At 36.2% G+C, this 15,822-nt stretch overlaps 1 protein-coding gene across 3 annotated transcripts in view; it reads left to right on the top strand.

Annotated features, from left to right (window-relative positions):
* The first annotated feature begins 2,287 nt into the window (after positions 1 to 2,287).
* LOC127944557 (neurotrophin-7-like) overlaps positions 2,288 to 15,822 on the top strand; it is a 31,981-nt gene continuing 18,446 nt past the window's right edge. The window contains exon 1 of one of the 3 annotated variants that reach the window (XM_052540578.1): positions 2,288 to 2,515. The gene's annotated coding sequence lies outside the window, so the exon portion shown is untranslated. The remainder of the gene's footprint in view (positions 2,516 to 15,822) is intronic. The other 2 variants (XM_052540576.1, XM_052540577.1) reach the window with 2 other exon arrangements.

The raw sequence follows: 15,822 nt of genomic DNA, 5'->3' as shown, positions 1-15,822 counted from the left end.
AAAAACGTCTGAAGCAGACTTCTTAAGTGGTTAATTACAGTTAATTTCCTTTAGCTCAAACAGTAAAAAATGGTGCTAGCAACACTGAGGGTTTGACTCCCATGGAATGCATCAGATGATGCTCGTACACATTTAAGTCAACTGGAGTTACTCTGCATTAAAAAGCATTTGCAGAATGCATAAATGTAACCAAACAAAATACGGAAAAAAGAAAAAACCATCCAAATGTTCTAGTTTGAAGATATTAGATTACCAAAAACGTCAGTCACATGGGAGTGTCAGTTTAGTTCAAGAATGCTTGCTAAAATAAATAGTGTGTGTTTTGTTATTTTGGGTCCATTACCATGGAGATAGACCTTGGTAATGCCTGGACGAGTAAAGAATTTGGGTTATCAAAGTTCAGTACAATATCATTGCCCCTAATCTGAAAGCAATCCTGACTGGAAGTCGTCAACCCCAGCTGGTGCACTGCACACAGTTATGGCTTCAGCAAAACTGACAGCTCTCCAACCAGCAACCAGTCTGAAGGGTCAAGGGGTCTGGGTGGCTACCGGGTCACATTCCAAATCAACACCACTAAAACATTGGTCTTGTAAGGACAGCCCCTGACAATGCAACTGGCTCGTCTTTGAATGCTTAGGTCTATAAACCAGAACAATAACAGTTCTCCTACATTACTATAGAAAAGCAAAGCATGTCAGAGTCTGCATAAAGCATGTGACTATGTACCTCCAACTGTTTCTTTAAGTGCTTGCTATTGTAGATTTGTTAATATTTAACTGAACTATGACTAAAACAGTATCGTTTTCAATAGAACATACACCATGTCTACAACAGACATGACCATTGTCATGCTGAGCCACATCACAATGGCTTGAGGCTCTCTACACTGTATGTGTCAAATCAGAAGTTACAAACGCATCTGTTTTTGGAAGTAGTGCAAGTGAGTGAAGTACATTATAAATAGAAAGGGACATCAGTTTTCAGTCTGTGACTTTTTGCTTCCCACCACATCTAGTGTAGACAGTATCACTGATACCAATGGGTAGTCTGATTTTGTTGCATTGCATCATGCTGCTCGCATCCGATCTAAACACAGTGTAAGACTTATATGGTATTACATTAGCTGGTTTCCCAAGCTGCCAAAGCTGGTATTCAGCTGGTACAACTGGTTTCCCAGCCTGACCAATTAAAAAGAGCATTAAACACCACTTGATCAAACCAGACCAGTCTGAACAGTAGAAATAAGCTTGGTGGCCAGCAAGGACAAGCAAATCACTTGAGCGAGGTTTTAACAGGGTTGTAGTGTTAAATATTAGCAGCTAGCTAGGGCAATTTAAATGTAATATTATACTGCAGTAAAATCAATCCCAAAAGAAAAATAAAACTTCTTGGTTCGTTAGTGCAACTTTCCATTTGAGGCGGCAGATGAATATCTGAACGTTGTTTTCACTAAAATAAGAGAGCTAAAGGAAAGACACATTGGTAAAAATGAGACGAGACCCCTCTGTTATGATATATGAGCGGACTGTCCCAGTTCAAATCTGGGTGTGTTGGGCATCAAATTGCATTATATATATGCTTTTAAGTTCAAAACCCAACAGGGACATAAATAAAACAATGGAAACGCTGGATGATCTTTAATTTGAAGAGATGTTCATTTCTATGTGGGAATTTCCATCAAAATGATTAATAACAGGTTTTTGATCGCTATGAGAAAACTCCTCATGTCATACTCACTTCATACTCACGTCAACTGCAATTCCTGTGAGTCTAATTCTTCTTTAAATTCAATTCAATTCAGGGCCTCTGAACTTTAGTTGGAGCCCAGATCAAAGCAGTTCCATCTGCTTTGTATTCTCCTTTGTGGTTTCGTTCATGGGAGTTGTACTAAAAAAAGAAACTTCATTTCTGTCAATCCTTTATTCTGCCTCTGATTTTCTGCATCTGCAACACAACTGCCTCATATTTTATTATGCAAATATCCAAGACTGAGCAAACTGGATTGTGACTAAATGACTCACAAAAAAAAAAAAAGAGAGAGTTTGAAACAACTAATGAGGTAAAGTGATTCCAACGATGACTAACAGGACTGGGGAAATGTCAAGATCTGAATGGCTGATACGGGCCAAGCAAATCACGGCAGTGAATCATCTCGTGAACACGGTCTAAACAAAGCTCCACTTTCCTGTTACTCTCAGCGCTACGCAACAGCTTCTGCAGCCTATAGACGTGAAGAGAGAAAGGAGGGAGGGAAAGGGGAGGCACTAGGACCTGTTGGCTCCTGTAGTGGAGGTCAGGGGAGTAGCTGTGGGACTCCAACTTTTTCAGAACAATCAATTTCCCTTAAGAGAGTGTGGGAGCAGGGCTGGAGTGGATGGCACAGGACCTGGATACTTGCATTGTGTAACGCTGATTTTGCATTTGGGATAAGCCTGTGTAGAGCTTGAGAGCTGGAATACCATCAACTTGGGTTTTTGACATTTCCCTAACTTGAGAGGAGAGCATCTGTGAGGTAAGCAGCACTGGGTGCTGATGTTTTGAATTATGAGATTCGAGGAATGCTCGTGAATGCTTGCTACCTGTCAACAAGCAAAAGAGAAGCTTTTAAATAAGCCTGTATCCTATGACAGGAAGACTCAAGGCGCTACTGAAAAGAAAAGTAATGCATGCATTGAAAAAAAATAACTTGAGTGATATACTAAATGGTATCTGGAGGGGAGAGGACCGACAGAAGTGGAGCTCACTTCATAAACCTCAAAAAGTTAAGGGATTTAAAAGAGGGAGAGAGAGAGAGGTAGAATGAATGAATTCCAAACCAAATTGTGTGGTTTGGATAAGAATAACATGTGGTATTATGAAAACTCAAGCGTTCTGGGGTGTGAAATGACATGAAATTGAAGCATGAAGAGAAAAACTAAGAGGTCTGCTAGGTGCTTGAGACCCCTCGACTTTGGAGAAGTATGCTTTCCTAATTTAGAGACCCCTAAAACCTCTAACCTCTTGCTCACTCCTCCTTTCACTTTTTATTTCCATCTATCCATCAAACCACTCATGTTACGCAACCGGAGGGTCCCGCTATCGTTGCTTCATTCCTCTCCGAGACATGGAACACGTTACAGATTTTTATCATTTTCATCTGGGAAGGAGCTGTGGTTAGCATGTCAGCCGGCTTTGGGACCGCTGTTGAAGTCTGAACACACAAACGGGAGGAAGAAATTAACACAGACCTGCTTAGCAAGCAGAGGAATTTTATGAATATTTGGCAGAATTATGTAATAAATCAGTAAAGTTGGAATACCGGTATACAATTCATTAATTTTTTTGTTAACACATAAGGTAATGAATACCATCCAGAACAGGTTGGGCAATTCAGTGAACATCTGCAAAAGATAAAGTCCCTCTTGAAGCCTGCACAAAAATACTGTGATTATGTACTGTGTAACGTATCTTTTGAAATTCCCCCAGAACTGTATACATATAGGCTTGCCCTAGGTGTCTAGGTCCAATTGCAGGTAGATGGCCCTCTTGAAGTGGGTTTGGATAGAGCCCAACGTTTACTTGACACTGAGTGAGTGAAGCCTTTCGAATTCCCAGATGCTCTCTTGTCCTGAGGCAGATGGACAGTGCTATTTTCCTTCCATACAATGATGTCGGCTATTATTATTCATGAGCAGGGTCATGTTTCCCATTGAGCCTGAATTAAAGGTTTCTCTCTGTAGATCTGTGCTCACGTAGCGTAGCGTGCCGCTGTGGTAATGAGAGGTAATGAGGGTTTCTAATGAGGCAGGTGGGCCACGGCCAGCAACTCCCCTGGATGTTTAAGTTACCCAGGCCGATGACTCGAACCTATAGCTTAGTCCCGTTATTGGCCGTGAATATTAAAATGACCTATTAACTATACGGCTCAATAAGAGCACATTGACCATCTGGCCAAACAAATAGATGAGGTGTATCTAGTTTTACTCACCCAGCATCCCATATTCACAGACAAAATACAATCACATTTTATTTTGAGGTCCATTTCTCGCTATTAACAAACCATTAACTATGACTTTTGCCTTAATAAAGTCCTAATTTGCTTCTTATTAATGGTTATTAAGATAGATATTGGATATTGCGTAGAATTGGGGGTGTGGAATATGTGCTTTATGTGTACAATAGGTGCTTTATTAAGTACTAATAAACAGCCAATATGTTAATAATAGACATTCTAACAGCCAAGTTAATAGCAAGAACTGGTCCCTATACTAAAGTGTTACCTAAAATACTTCTGCATACCAATAGCTGTTTTCAGCCTGGAAACCCGACACAAACATGCACTCTGGGGTCCTGTTTGACTCTCACTGGCACCTGGCTGAAATTATCTAGAACATATAGTATCTTCTGATGGATTTCAGAGTTAGGACAGCCGTGGGGCTCTTGTACGTACTGCCAAGACAGTTTTATGAGTATTTAAGCTTGCTTTGGAGCGCTTCTGTTTAGGATAAGCCGTGTTTGTTTGTGCAGAGAAGACTGACTTTTGACAGAGAGCAAGATGTAATTTCCCTATGGCCACACATGAGCTTGAAAATTGTTCCCATGGTGATTCACGCAACATTTGAGTGATAAATTAATAGAATGATTTTAAAATGAGGTACGATGCTGAAATCTATCAAAGTCAGTACAGAAATGCTAATAAATAACAAAAACATGTGCTTGACATGCATGACTGTTGGTATAGGTTATTACATTCATTTTTGGTAGATTATTGCAATGCCATCATTTATAGTTTGACAGAGTCATTTAACCCAAGTGCTTTCTCTAAATACAGTTAGATCATGCAATAATGTTCAAATGTAAAAAAAAAAAAAAAAAATCTTTGTACGGAGAAGAGGATTGTTTACATGCCCAGACAGATGCCTGAATGTATTCATGAACCTTGAAACATTCGCAAGAAGCCTATAAACTCAGTCTAAAAATATATTTCCAGTTTAAAATTCTGATGCAATTTCAATCTAAATGTTTATAGGATATTATTCCTCTGTTCCAAATACATCATAAAATAATTTGTCAAGCTATGGTTTTCATTTGAATTGGTTGTTGTTGTTTTTTCTGTATCATAACTGAGCTCATATTTTTGTTTTCCAACTTACAGTGGGGTTAAAAAAAATTGAGTATAGTGAAAATACTTGTAACTTTCTATATTTAAAATAATGGTTACACTTAATTTAGGGATCAATTTTAATTATTAACTAGTTTTTTATGCATATTGCTAGTATATTGGCTGTTTATTACTATTTATAAAACACATATTATTGCCTTGTTCTGACTGACCATATTTTACCTTACTATTAATAAGTAGCAAATTAGTAGTTAAGTTAGTCAAAAGTCATAGTTAATAGTTAATTAATAGTGGGAATCGGTCCCCAAACTAAAGTGTGACCAAAATTATACATCAGCACAGAAATTTCAATGAAACGTTGAATCGAATTCAGCGAGAATTGTTTTCGCCACCCATTTTATGATTTTTACGCATCAGTGCTATTAGTGATGAATTGTGTAATGATGAAATATCAAAATGATTGATTTGATGGATTGATTTACATACAATAGCTTTGCTGACTGAAACTGTTTGAAAATTGTGAATGTAAGAAAACGGAAGATGCTTAATGGGCAACTATAGTTTTGACATAGTGTAGGGTGGCATTTCATTTTAATCATAATTTATTCTTAAGAATTATGAACATGTATTTGTCTGTGTAAAAAGTAACCCAGTCTCATGGGAAATACATACCTCTGGGTACATTTCTGCAACACCAGATTTACCTACGGATTTACCTACCGTTTCACAGAAGTTTCAAAGAGAAATGTCCACTGAGTGGCACTAAAAACAAGGCTTCAATACATGAACCCTGACACGTTTTTATTATGTTTATCTAGGAACGTATTGCTGTGTTTTTATTACGTTGCTTCTGGTACACATTAGGGACTATCAGTTTTGAAATCTCCCAGCATATTAATATTGTTTTGAAGTCATAACATGATATTCTTCAAATTATTGTGCGAAAATGACACTTTATTAATCAAAACTCTTTAAATTTGTGTGACAATTAATAAAAGGTTTCAGAAGTTTACTACCTCTAGTGTTCATTTTTGGAAACTGCAGTGAAATGTACTTATTGGCACGTATTTCGTGTCTTGCGAAAACGTGCCCCCAGGTATGTATTTGCCATGAGAACTGGTAGGTAAAAAGGGTTCACATGCCCTTCACAAATATTTGATTAGTGACATACAGTTGTGTTCAAAATTATTCAACCCCCTAGAGACTGCAGTACTTTACAAATACAAGCTTTTCTGAAGATCCAGGATATAATAAAACTAGCATCTATCTATATTAAAAGTGATATTGTCAATATATAATGTAATATATTTGAGTTATAAGATTTTTAATTAAAACTGCTATGTCATAATTATTCAACCCCTATTCAACATTGCTGTTTTTAAACCACTTATTTGCATGGTGGGGAATAAAACAGTCTTAAAACACAATTAAGCCTTTAGAAAGTCTATTAAAAACAGAATTAGCTTGAACTGTTACACATACAGTTAGCCCATGCATGTGTTGAAGTTGAGTAGCAAAAATGTCAACAGAGATCTCACAAAAGAAAAAGAGAAGAAATATCGTATTACTTTAGAAAGGCTAAGGCTATATGAAGATTTCCAAGACATTGAAAGTTCCTAGAGACACAGCTCTCAGCCTTATTCCTTAGCTTAAAGTGTGTTTTACCAGAAAACCTTGGTGTAGGGTGTGGAAGAAAAAGCACAATATCATAAAATGTTTAATCAGAGCAACTGAGAAAAACCTGCAATGTCAAGCCAAAGACTTGCAAGATGACCCGATGAAAGGAGGAAAACCATTTCAAAGCAGTGTGTAAGAAGAACACTAGACAAGTATTGCCTTCATGTTGAGACATCTTGATAAATACCACCATTGATCAAGAAGAACAAAAGGCAGACTTGAACTTGATAAAATTCATCTGTGTAGACCTGTGGAGCTCTGGAGGAATGTTATATGGAGTGATGTGACCAAACTGGAACTTTTTGGCTCATAAGCAGAAGAACACCATCTCCATCCTCAAACTTGGAGGTGGATCAGTCCTGTTATGGGGTTTCTTTACTGTAGAAGGAAGTGAAAAGCATGACTGTATGAAGGACATCATGGATTCTTTGAAGTATCAGGCCATTTTGAAAAGAATTGTGATGTCTTTGGTGCAAAAACTGAAGCTGATGATCAATTGACTTTCCTGCAGGACAGTTATCCCAAAGTACACATTCAAATCTACTTCTGCTTGGTTCAGGGATCAGTCATAGAATGTACTTGAGTGACCTGTTCAGTCTCCAGGCTTAATTCTCATTTCAAATATCTGGTTGAATTTGAAGAAAGCAGTGGCAATGTGAAATCCAAAGATTATCAGTGATCTGATGCTTTTTCAGGTGTGGAATGGGCCAAAACTGTAGTAGAGAGGTGACAGAAGCTTCTAAACACTTATGGACAGCGTTTATTGGTGATTTTAAATAATAAAAGATTCTGCACAAAGGGGGTTGAATAATTTTGAACATGAATGTTAAGAGCCAATTCGAATTTTATCATGATTCATCAATGTTCCATTCTCAGAATCACTCAAAAGTGTATTAACAAACTTTCTCTAATACTTTACTGATGCCTTTGTTAAATTTATTTCATAAAATGTTATCCTCCACAGCAAATTGTCTTGCAAGTCAAGGGGGTTGAATAATTTTGAACACAACTGTAGAAATAGTACAGATTCTGAAATATTTCCTATTTGTTTTGCATCACAAGATTTCTTTGTTTTAAAGTTTTAATCTAAAACTTTGTTTATGTCCATGTTTAACTTTTCATTTAAATCCCAGATATTTTGATGTGGTCTCAGGCTTTTAGACCTTTGTGCACTGTTCATACTTTATGTCCTTTTATGGTTTGCAAACATTATTTTTCTTACTGCATGTTCAAGGTTAAGTCTACGCATCTCACAGATCTGAATCTTCCCTTTCGTTCAGCTAACAAGCGAGCATGCTTCATCCAATCCTTGAGCTGAGGTTGTAGACTTATGTACACAACTAACTAATGACTCATTTTAGATCAACAATCGCCACTAAAATAACAATTGGGAGAAGTTTGCTTAACAGATGTGATATGCCCTAATTTCAGCTCAACCGCAGAGCATGATGCCTTCAACTGTGCCCCACTCACTGTATTTCTGTTTTGATTTCATAGACATATGACATGTTTTGCTGTGCTTGCTTCTACATGAGGTTGTCTCCAAAACATACACAGAACAGACACAAATGATCAGCAGGCTTTGACCTTGCCGCAACCACCTTCCCCTCATGGGCCCTGACTTTATGTTCCTACTTTGTCTTTTGCTACTGCAGGTGGGGAAGTAGACAAGTAATTTCATGTTTTAGATCAAAAGATGATCCAGACAGCTGTGAGAATATTTACTGTGTAGATTAATGTATGGCTCGCTTTCACTGTGTACATTGGTGGTTGTTGCATAATGTGTCCATGGTTGTTGTTTTTATCACAATTTCTTTTTGACCATGTTTAATCACTTTCACCACTTCATTTTAAATGGGCAAATAATTTTTTTTTTTAAGTACAATTATTCCATCATAATCATGTACAAAATGTACATTATAATGATTTTAGAAATGTGTTTTATCCAGTGGTGTAATGTAACGAATCTGAGTCTGGCATTTGCAAGTTAGACTCCTAAAAACACCTTTGCTCATGTGCAAACAAGCGCGCGCCATGCACAACTGTGCATGATTTCATTTCCCACTCAATTCGAGTCCGCGATAATATGGTAAGTGTTGTTGTAATGATGTGCAATATCAATGATGTGCATTGCTCTGAGCAATGGATGTGTTAAATTATTAAATTGATTTATGGTTTATTAGGATCGGACAATATTTTGCAGCGCGTTTCGTTATATGCATGTGTTGTGATGATTTGCAACACTTGTGTTGTCAAACTGATGAAGATGTTTTCTTCATTTGCTGATGTTTTTTTCAATTTGCATGTATTTTCTTAAGTTGTAGCGTTGACCCCTCTCGGCCACCGTACATTTAAGATTTAAAAAATACTTTTTGTACTGAAGTATAATAAATATCACATACTTTAAGACTTTTACTCAGGTAATATTTTAAATGGTGACATCAATTTATACCAAAGTCCTTTTCTGGTGAGATATCAGTACTTTTACTTGAGTATGCTTTTCAGGGACTTTATACACCACTGGTTTTATCAAATGGGAAATTGCAGACAAAACTGGAACATTGGAAATTAAGTCACAAATTGACTGAACAGTTGTACAGCAGTTTAATAAAATGGATAAATCATGCATCTTTTGAATCCAAAAGATCAGTAATTGAGTGTGACTTCAATTTTGGAAAATTTTAGATCACAGAGATTGAAATTAATTAGAACTAACAGATTTCAGCTTTTCTTTTTCTTACATTAGGGAAATTTATATATATATATTTTAATTATATAAATTAAAAATTAAGTTCTCAGAATTGCATATTAATAATGATTACACATATTTTATTTATTTTTACAGTAGGAAATTTACACAATATCTACATATTCCATGATCTTTATTTAATATCCTAATGATTTTTGGCATAAAAGAAAAATTGATCATTTTGACCCATACAATGTATTTTTGGCTATTGCAAAAAATATACCACAGCGACTTAAGACTGGTTTTGTGCTCCAGGTTCACATATGATAATCCAAACAAAATGAGCATAAAACATTTGTTTGTGTAAAAAAATGAACTCTATTAATTTCAAAAAATTACACAAATTCAACATAATTTCTGCCGAAATCGACACTTTTTAAAAGCTCTGTTATGGGGGGGGGGGATGTTTAGTATACACTATTTACACTTAACAATATAAAGAACTGAAAAAAAAAGAAAAACTGATTTTTCCACATCAGATTATTATTAAAAAAAACATAATTTGAGATGTGATGTAAACGACTAATCACAAATTTCATGACTTAAAATAATATAAAATATTATCTCCTTTAGTGTGTTTGTATCGTCTGTTAGACATTAAATAATCCATGATTTTCTAAATGTTCAAAGGTTCAAAATGCTTGTAGCTCAAAAAACACCTAACGGCACTCTGCAAACTGCATCCATCTCAGACGTTGCAAGTGTGCTTTCTCTGTTAGGATTTGTGATTGCTTTCATCAGTGTCTGTCACTGTGCTTATATAAAGCAGTATGTGTGACTTCTTGGTAGCGTCTCACAAAAAGAATTACACATTGGATTTACAGCCTTGAGATCTATGGGATCTCCTACAACCTCTCACATTTACGCTGTGTGTGGCCTAAGAAGAATTATCACGCACCTCTCCAGAGCGTGTCTAGCCAGTCGTGTCTGCGTGAACTTCTAGCCTGAGTCATTCTGTTGGCACTCACAAGCTGCTCAGCATGAATGCTTGTATGGCTTTAGAGTCCATTTCCTGCAGCCATAAACACTCATTAGTAACAACCTGTAGACAGTGATCTGAAGCCATCTTACATGCTTTCACCTCCACATAATTGGAAGAGATGTTTGATGATAAATCCTGCAAACAGATGATGTAACGATGAACTTTGGTTTTGTTAAGATCTGAATGAATGGTGTTAGTCACGCTCACTACCAAGTTTCCACTAGCTGGAATATCTCCTCATTCCAAAAAGCCTAATTTTGTGTTCTCCTCTTTGCAGCGGTGTTATCTTTGCATTATCTATGCTCAAATATTATTAAATCTCACAGACCAGGTTTCTGACTTATAACATATACAGGAACGCAGATCTATAGCTTATATTTGCTTTTATTTATTTTTTTTATTTATTTATTTTTTTTTTACTTTCCGAAGCTCCATTAATCTTTAATTACAGCCTGAACATCAAATCTTGTTTGCTCGTTTGATGTTATTGTGGTGCTCTGTAATTCTTGATTCTCATTGGTTAATCATGGCAGGCAGACAGTATGTTTGTATAATGACTTGGAAATGTATAGTAAGTTTAGCAAATGCAATTAAGGAGAATTTGACTCTTGTATTTTGTTTCACTTTTTGGAGCACACTGTAAAACCATATTTTCTGTAGTTGTCAATAAAACAGATTATTGGAGTGTGTTTTACAAGAAAACACTATTTCAGCCTTTCCACTTCAAGATTTCTTGCTTCCAATGTGTTACTAGTCATTTTCTTGTAATCATTCATTACATTTACTAGTAATTTCTACGTGAAAACTATTTTAAAGTAAAATTCAGCACCATTTTTTTTTCTTCTTCTTTTTTACTATATAAAGGAATTTTCTTATCATATGAGCAAATCAGACTTGAAGGAGTCTAAACAGAAAATGCATTTAATCAAATCAAAAACATATGGACATTTCTAAACATCTAATCTAATTTCTAGTCTAAATATTTCTTAACCAACAGCACAGGGAAAGTAAATTAATTACACAAAGCATTCAAACAAACCAATTCACTAAAGCATGAATTAATTTTACCAAAGCTACATACAAATGGAGCAGAGAAGACAGCTTTGGATATTTAATTATGTACTCTATTTACTCAGCTGCAGAGTTGCACATGCAAAACAATAAAGCAAAAACAACAATGTAGCATTTTGCAACACTACACTATGGGAAAAAAGTACTTTTTGTGTTGGATAAATTGCAGTTTTATGAGCTACTTTTGCTTCAAAAAAAAATTATTTTAGTTTGCAAAATGCTCCTGTATAGAGATAACATTAAAATAATTCAATAATCTTTTGTCATCTTTTAAATGAGTACACTCATTGTGTTGATTAAAATACATATGAAGCACTTGATAATATATAGTGTACTATTTAGATATTACATTTAGAGTTAATATAGTTTAAATCTACTACTGTAAATTGCAACTGTGTCGTTATAAATGTGTGATTTCAATTGTATTTAAATGCAATTGACAAGCTTCAATATAAATGATGTTATATTTTAGTTCACCATAAATGCTTGTTAGTTCATTAAGCAGTACACTTTAACCATAGAGGGTTTTCACGACGCGTCATCAATCCGGAAGTCGGCACAGAACGTAAACAATGCCACTGAACGGACTCGCAAATTTGACTGATTATTGCTGCTGAAAAATGGTCGAGTTTTGGTCTGTACTACTCGGTCGCATTGGTTAAAAACATTTCGAGTTCTGTCAATAGTTAAAGAGAAGAGAGCAAAAAAAGTGATTAAAGAAGGCGTTTGTGGTTTAGAGAGGTAGCCTACAGTTAAAGCATCAGCTCATCAACCACATACATGTGTAAATGAATTTTTTCATAAAGCTTATCCACCGCTTCCAGTGATTCGATGGGCAGCTGAATGCATTCAGGATACTCTGGCTCTTGAGCAACCTGCTGCTCAGGTGATTGACCAGCTGGTCCTGCTGCTGCTTAATGTGCTCCAGCAGGCTTAAAATGTGGACCCGAGCAGCTTTTGAATACATAGTATTATAGAATAATTATGTTATAGGGAACATGCTTAAAGTGGCTGCCGAAACAAGGTTTTGTTCTTGCAGAGTGCCGGTGTCCTGACATTTTATCCTACACGTCAGATTTTCCCACCAAGGTTTATTGCGCATGCGCACATCAATACCGCGTCCTTTTTCTTGTGCTTAACAATGATATTTAATGTATCTGCATTACGGTAGTTTTAGGGTTGGGGTAGGTGTAGACTTTAATAAAAACGCAATATAATTGGTTGAAAATAATATTTATTGTTTGTTTCCTGTAACTGTATCCCTTCTAGATACAACCGCAAAAATATAACACATGATTACTGTATTTGCAGTACTGTAAGGGTAGGTTTAGGGTTGTGGTAGGTGTATCATTAGGGGTAGCATTTTTCGTTGTCGAATTGTACTACCCACTGTTTGAATGGGAGGTAGGAAAATCTGACAGCGTAGGACAAATGGACAGAACACCGGACGAGCAGACAATTATTATTTTTGAAACCAGCGCAATGCGGAAAAAAAAGCTGTAACGTTAAATACCAGCCTCCTACAGTTCTGCAGCTCAAGACGAAGTAGTCCAGCGCATCGGCAACACATTTCCACGTTGTAAAATTCCAATAAAACAACATATCTATCGCAAATGTAAACACCTCCATCAACGCAACGTCATTCCCGTATTGCCAAAGAGCTGCATGGACACACAAATCATATCTGAACAGTTGCGATATACAGTGTGGACATCATTTTAGATCAGATTCCATTCGGATACAAAGATAATCGTATTTGGACTAACAGTGTGAATGTAGCCACAGTTAACTACGTCAACATTTAAGCCATAGTCGATGCTTCATTTACACAAGTGCTGTAACTGTACCTTTCTCAACCAAAAACTCCTTTTTTAATCCCTTTTTTGCTCTCTTCTCTTTAACTTTTGACAGAACTCGAAATGTTTTTTAACCTATGCGACCGATTAGTACAGACCAAAACTCGACCATTTTTCGGCAGCAATAATTAGCTAATTTGCGTTCAGTGGCATTGTTTGTGTTCAGTGCCTCCAAAATGGCTGACTTCCGGATTGATGAAAACTGTGTCGTGAAAACCCTTTAGGGTTTATATTTATATTCTTCATTTTAATATTTCAACTATTACAATAGTAATTACACAATGACAAGTAAAGATGTAGCAAAATCAACTAATTGCATTTAATATACATTTAAACGAATTAATTAATATTTAATTGCAATTAACATGCAGTTAAGTGTGAGAAAACACTGATGTAATATGTAATAAGTACTCTTTTTTAAAGTATGTTAAAGTATACTTATTTTTCACCAAGGAGATCCCAGATTTTTCTCTCAAAAGCATCATATGTGTTTATCAAGTATTCTCACTTTGTGAGAAAAAATAACTATTTGCAGTGTAGTACTAAGACACCATTCACATTCAAGTAGCCTAGAAGACTGTTTAAAAACTCAGTTTGTTGACCAAATCCACAAATCTTTCTGTCAGCTGTCTGGTTGAGGGCTGTTCATGAAGCCATATATATTTCTTGGCTGTCAACTATGGTAAATTATGTAACGATGAGTGCAGACAGCCGAAGGTCAAGTTTAAAGCAACTGTTTTGAACAGGAATGGTCACAATGAAAGATGTTAAACCCATTGAGACTAAGTCATGGAGAACGAGCACAGCTCTTTTCCAACAGCGTAATGACAAGAATTTTTGCTTGGCAAGCCCGTCTCTAATTCCAATCAAATTCTCACAAGCTGAGGGGAAAATATGGCATAGCCTTAACAAAAAAAAAATAGCCATGTGTCAAGCTGAAATTGTTGAATGTCAAGGTTGTAAAGCTCCAGGGTTATGGAAAAGACGTTAGTCGGACGTTCAAGGTTTTCCCACCAACAATCATTTGGGAATTGAGAAAACAGTGGAACAAATATGAACACTGAACAGTGAAAAAAAGAAAGCATGATTCCTAGTCATCTTTATATCTCTCGAGGCCTGACTGGCAATGACAGTTTGGGAGAGTTCATTAGGAGAGCTTTAAATGCCATCACACTTCTGAAATTCACAGGCCATTGAAAAATTATTGGCCACATGAGACAGAAGAGACAAACAAATGTGTTCCCAAAGAACACGAGCCAGAAAACTCTAGCAACGGTAGGTTGAAGGATCAGGAAATTTTGGACTGGCAGCTCAATGGAGAGAACTCACAGTTGTATCACATCTTATTCACAAACCATCTGAAACCCAGTTTAACCAGGAACTAAAAGCGATGACATCATTGCTGCATCATTATCACTGGCTATTTCTAGTCTGCTGCATCCGAGAAAGTGCAAACATATGACATTATTAACAGGTGTAACCCATTTTTACAGAATTCCTTTAGTGTGAGTGTTTAGGCCACAGTGTAGGTTCATTAATAGCAAACGTTTGTTGCTTTGTGAGCTGAGATTTCACTAAAGCAAATACTGCTAATTTGGAATTCATGCTCATAAAATGTATATGCTCTAAAAATCATGATTTTGCATGATTTCTGTGAGGGATAGGTTTAGGGTGGGGTTAGGTGTGGTCATTCGAACGAATAAGCCACCTTGTAAAATATGTATAGATTACTGAGAGATCGGTGTAAAAAGTCCACACATTGCATTTAAATAAATGCACATTTGAATAGGTATTGACAATTATACGTCATTTCATGACATCAGACGCAACACAATACTGTCATAATTTTTACTCCCGCTAGAGGGCGCTAAACTTTAAAACGTAAATATAGGTCGTAATAAGGTACTTGTACAAACACCATAAAATCACGCTTGAAACTAAATACCATTCATTTGAGATTAGAGCTGAAATTGAAGTCAGACTGAATGTCTTGTAGCATGTGAAAAGATAGTTTAGAGTTCGCAATCAGCCACAATTTGAATAATATTTTAAATCCAGCTGTATTAGCTCATCTTCTTTGCATAATTGCACTCAATGTGATATTCATTGAGCTGTCAATGAAAAACGATTCCTACTTCCTCATGCCACTTTACAATCTCAACCTCACTCAGACTTCAATTAGCAACATAACAGCTTCCTAACAAGACATGCCAAAATCTCCTGAAACAAATTAATAAAACATTTGCCTTGGGCTTAATATGTCTATCATTATGAGTTTAATTCAGCTGCTACTGTTCACACTTTGCTAATTACAGCTTCCTCTCAGAGCTTTGGTGAATAGGGATAGTCAGTTTTGTTCATTTAGAGGACTTTCTGCTCTACA

Source organism: Carassius gibelio, chromosome A23, assembly GCF_023724105.1.
Source record: "Carassius gibelio isolate Cgi1373 ecotype wild population from Czech Republic chromosome A23, carGib1.2-hapl.c, whole genome shotgun sequence".
Taxonomy (NCBI): domain Eukaryota; kingdom Metazoa; phylum Chordata; class Actinopteri; order Cypriniformes; family Cyprinidae; genus Carassius; species Carassius gibelio.
Note: the sequence above shows the minus strand (reverse complement) of the source record. Positions and strands in the feature narration are given on the sequence as shown.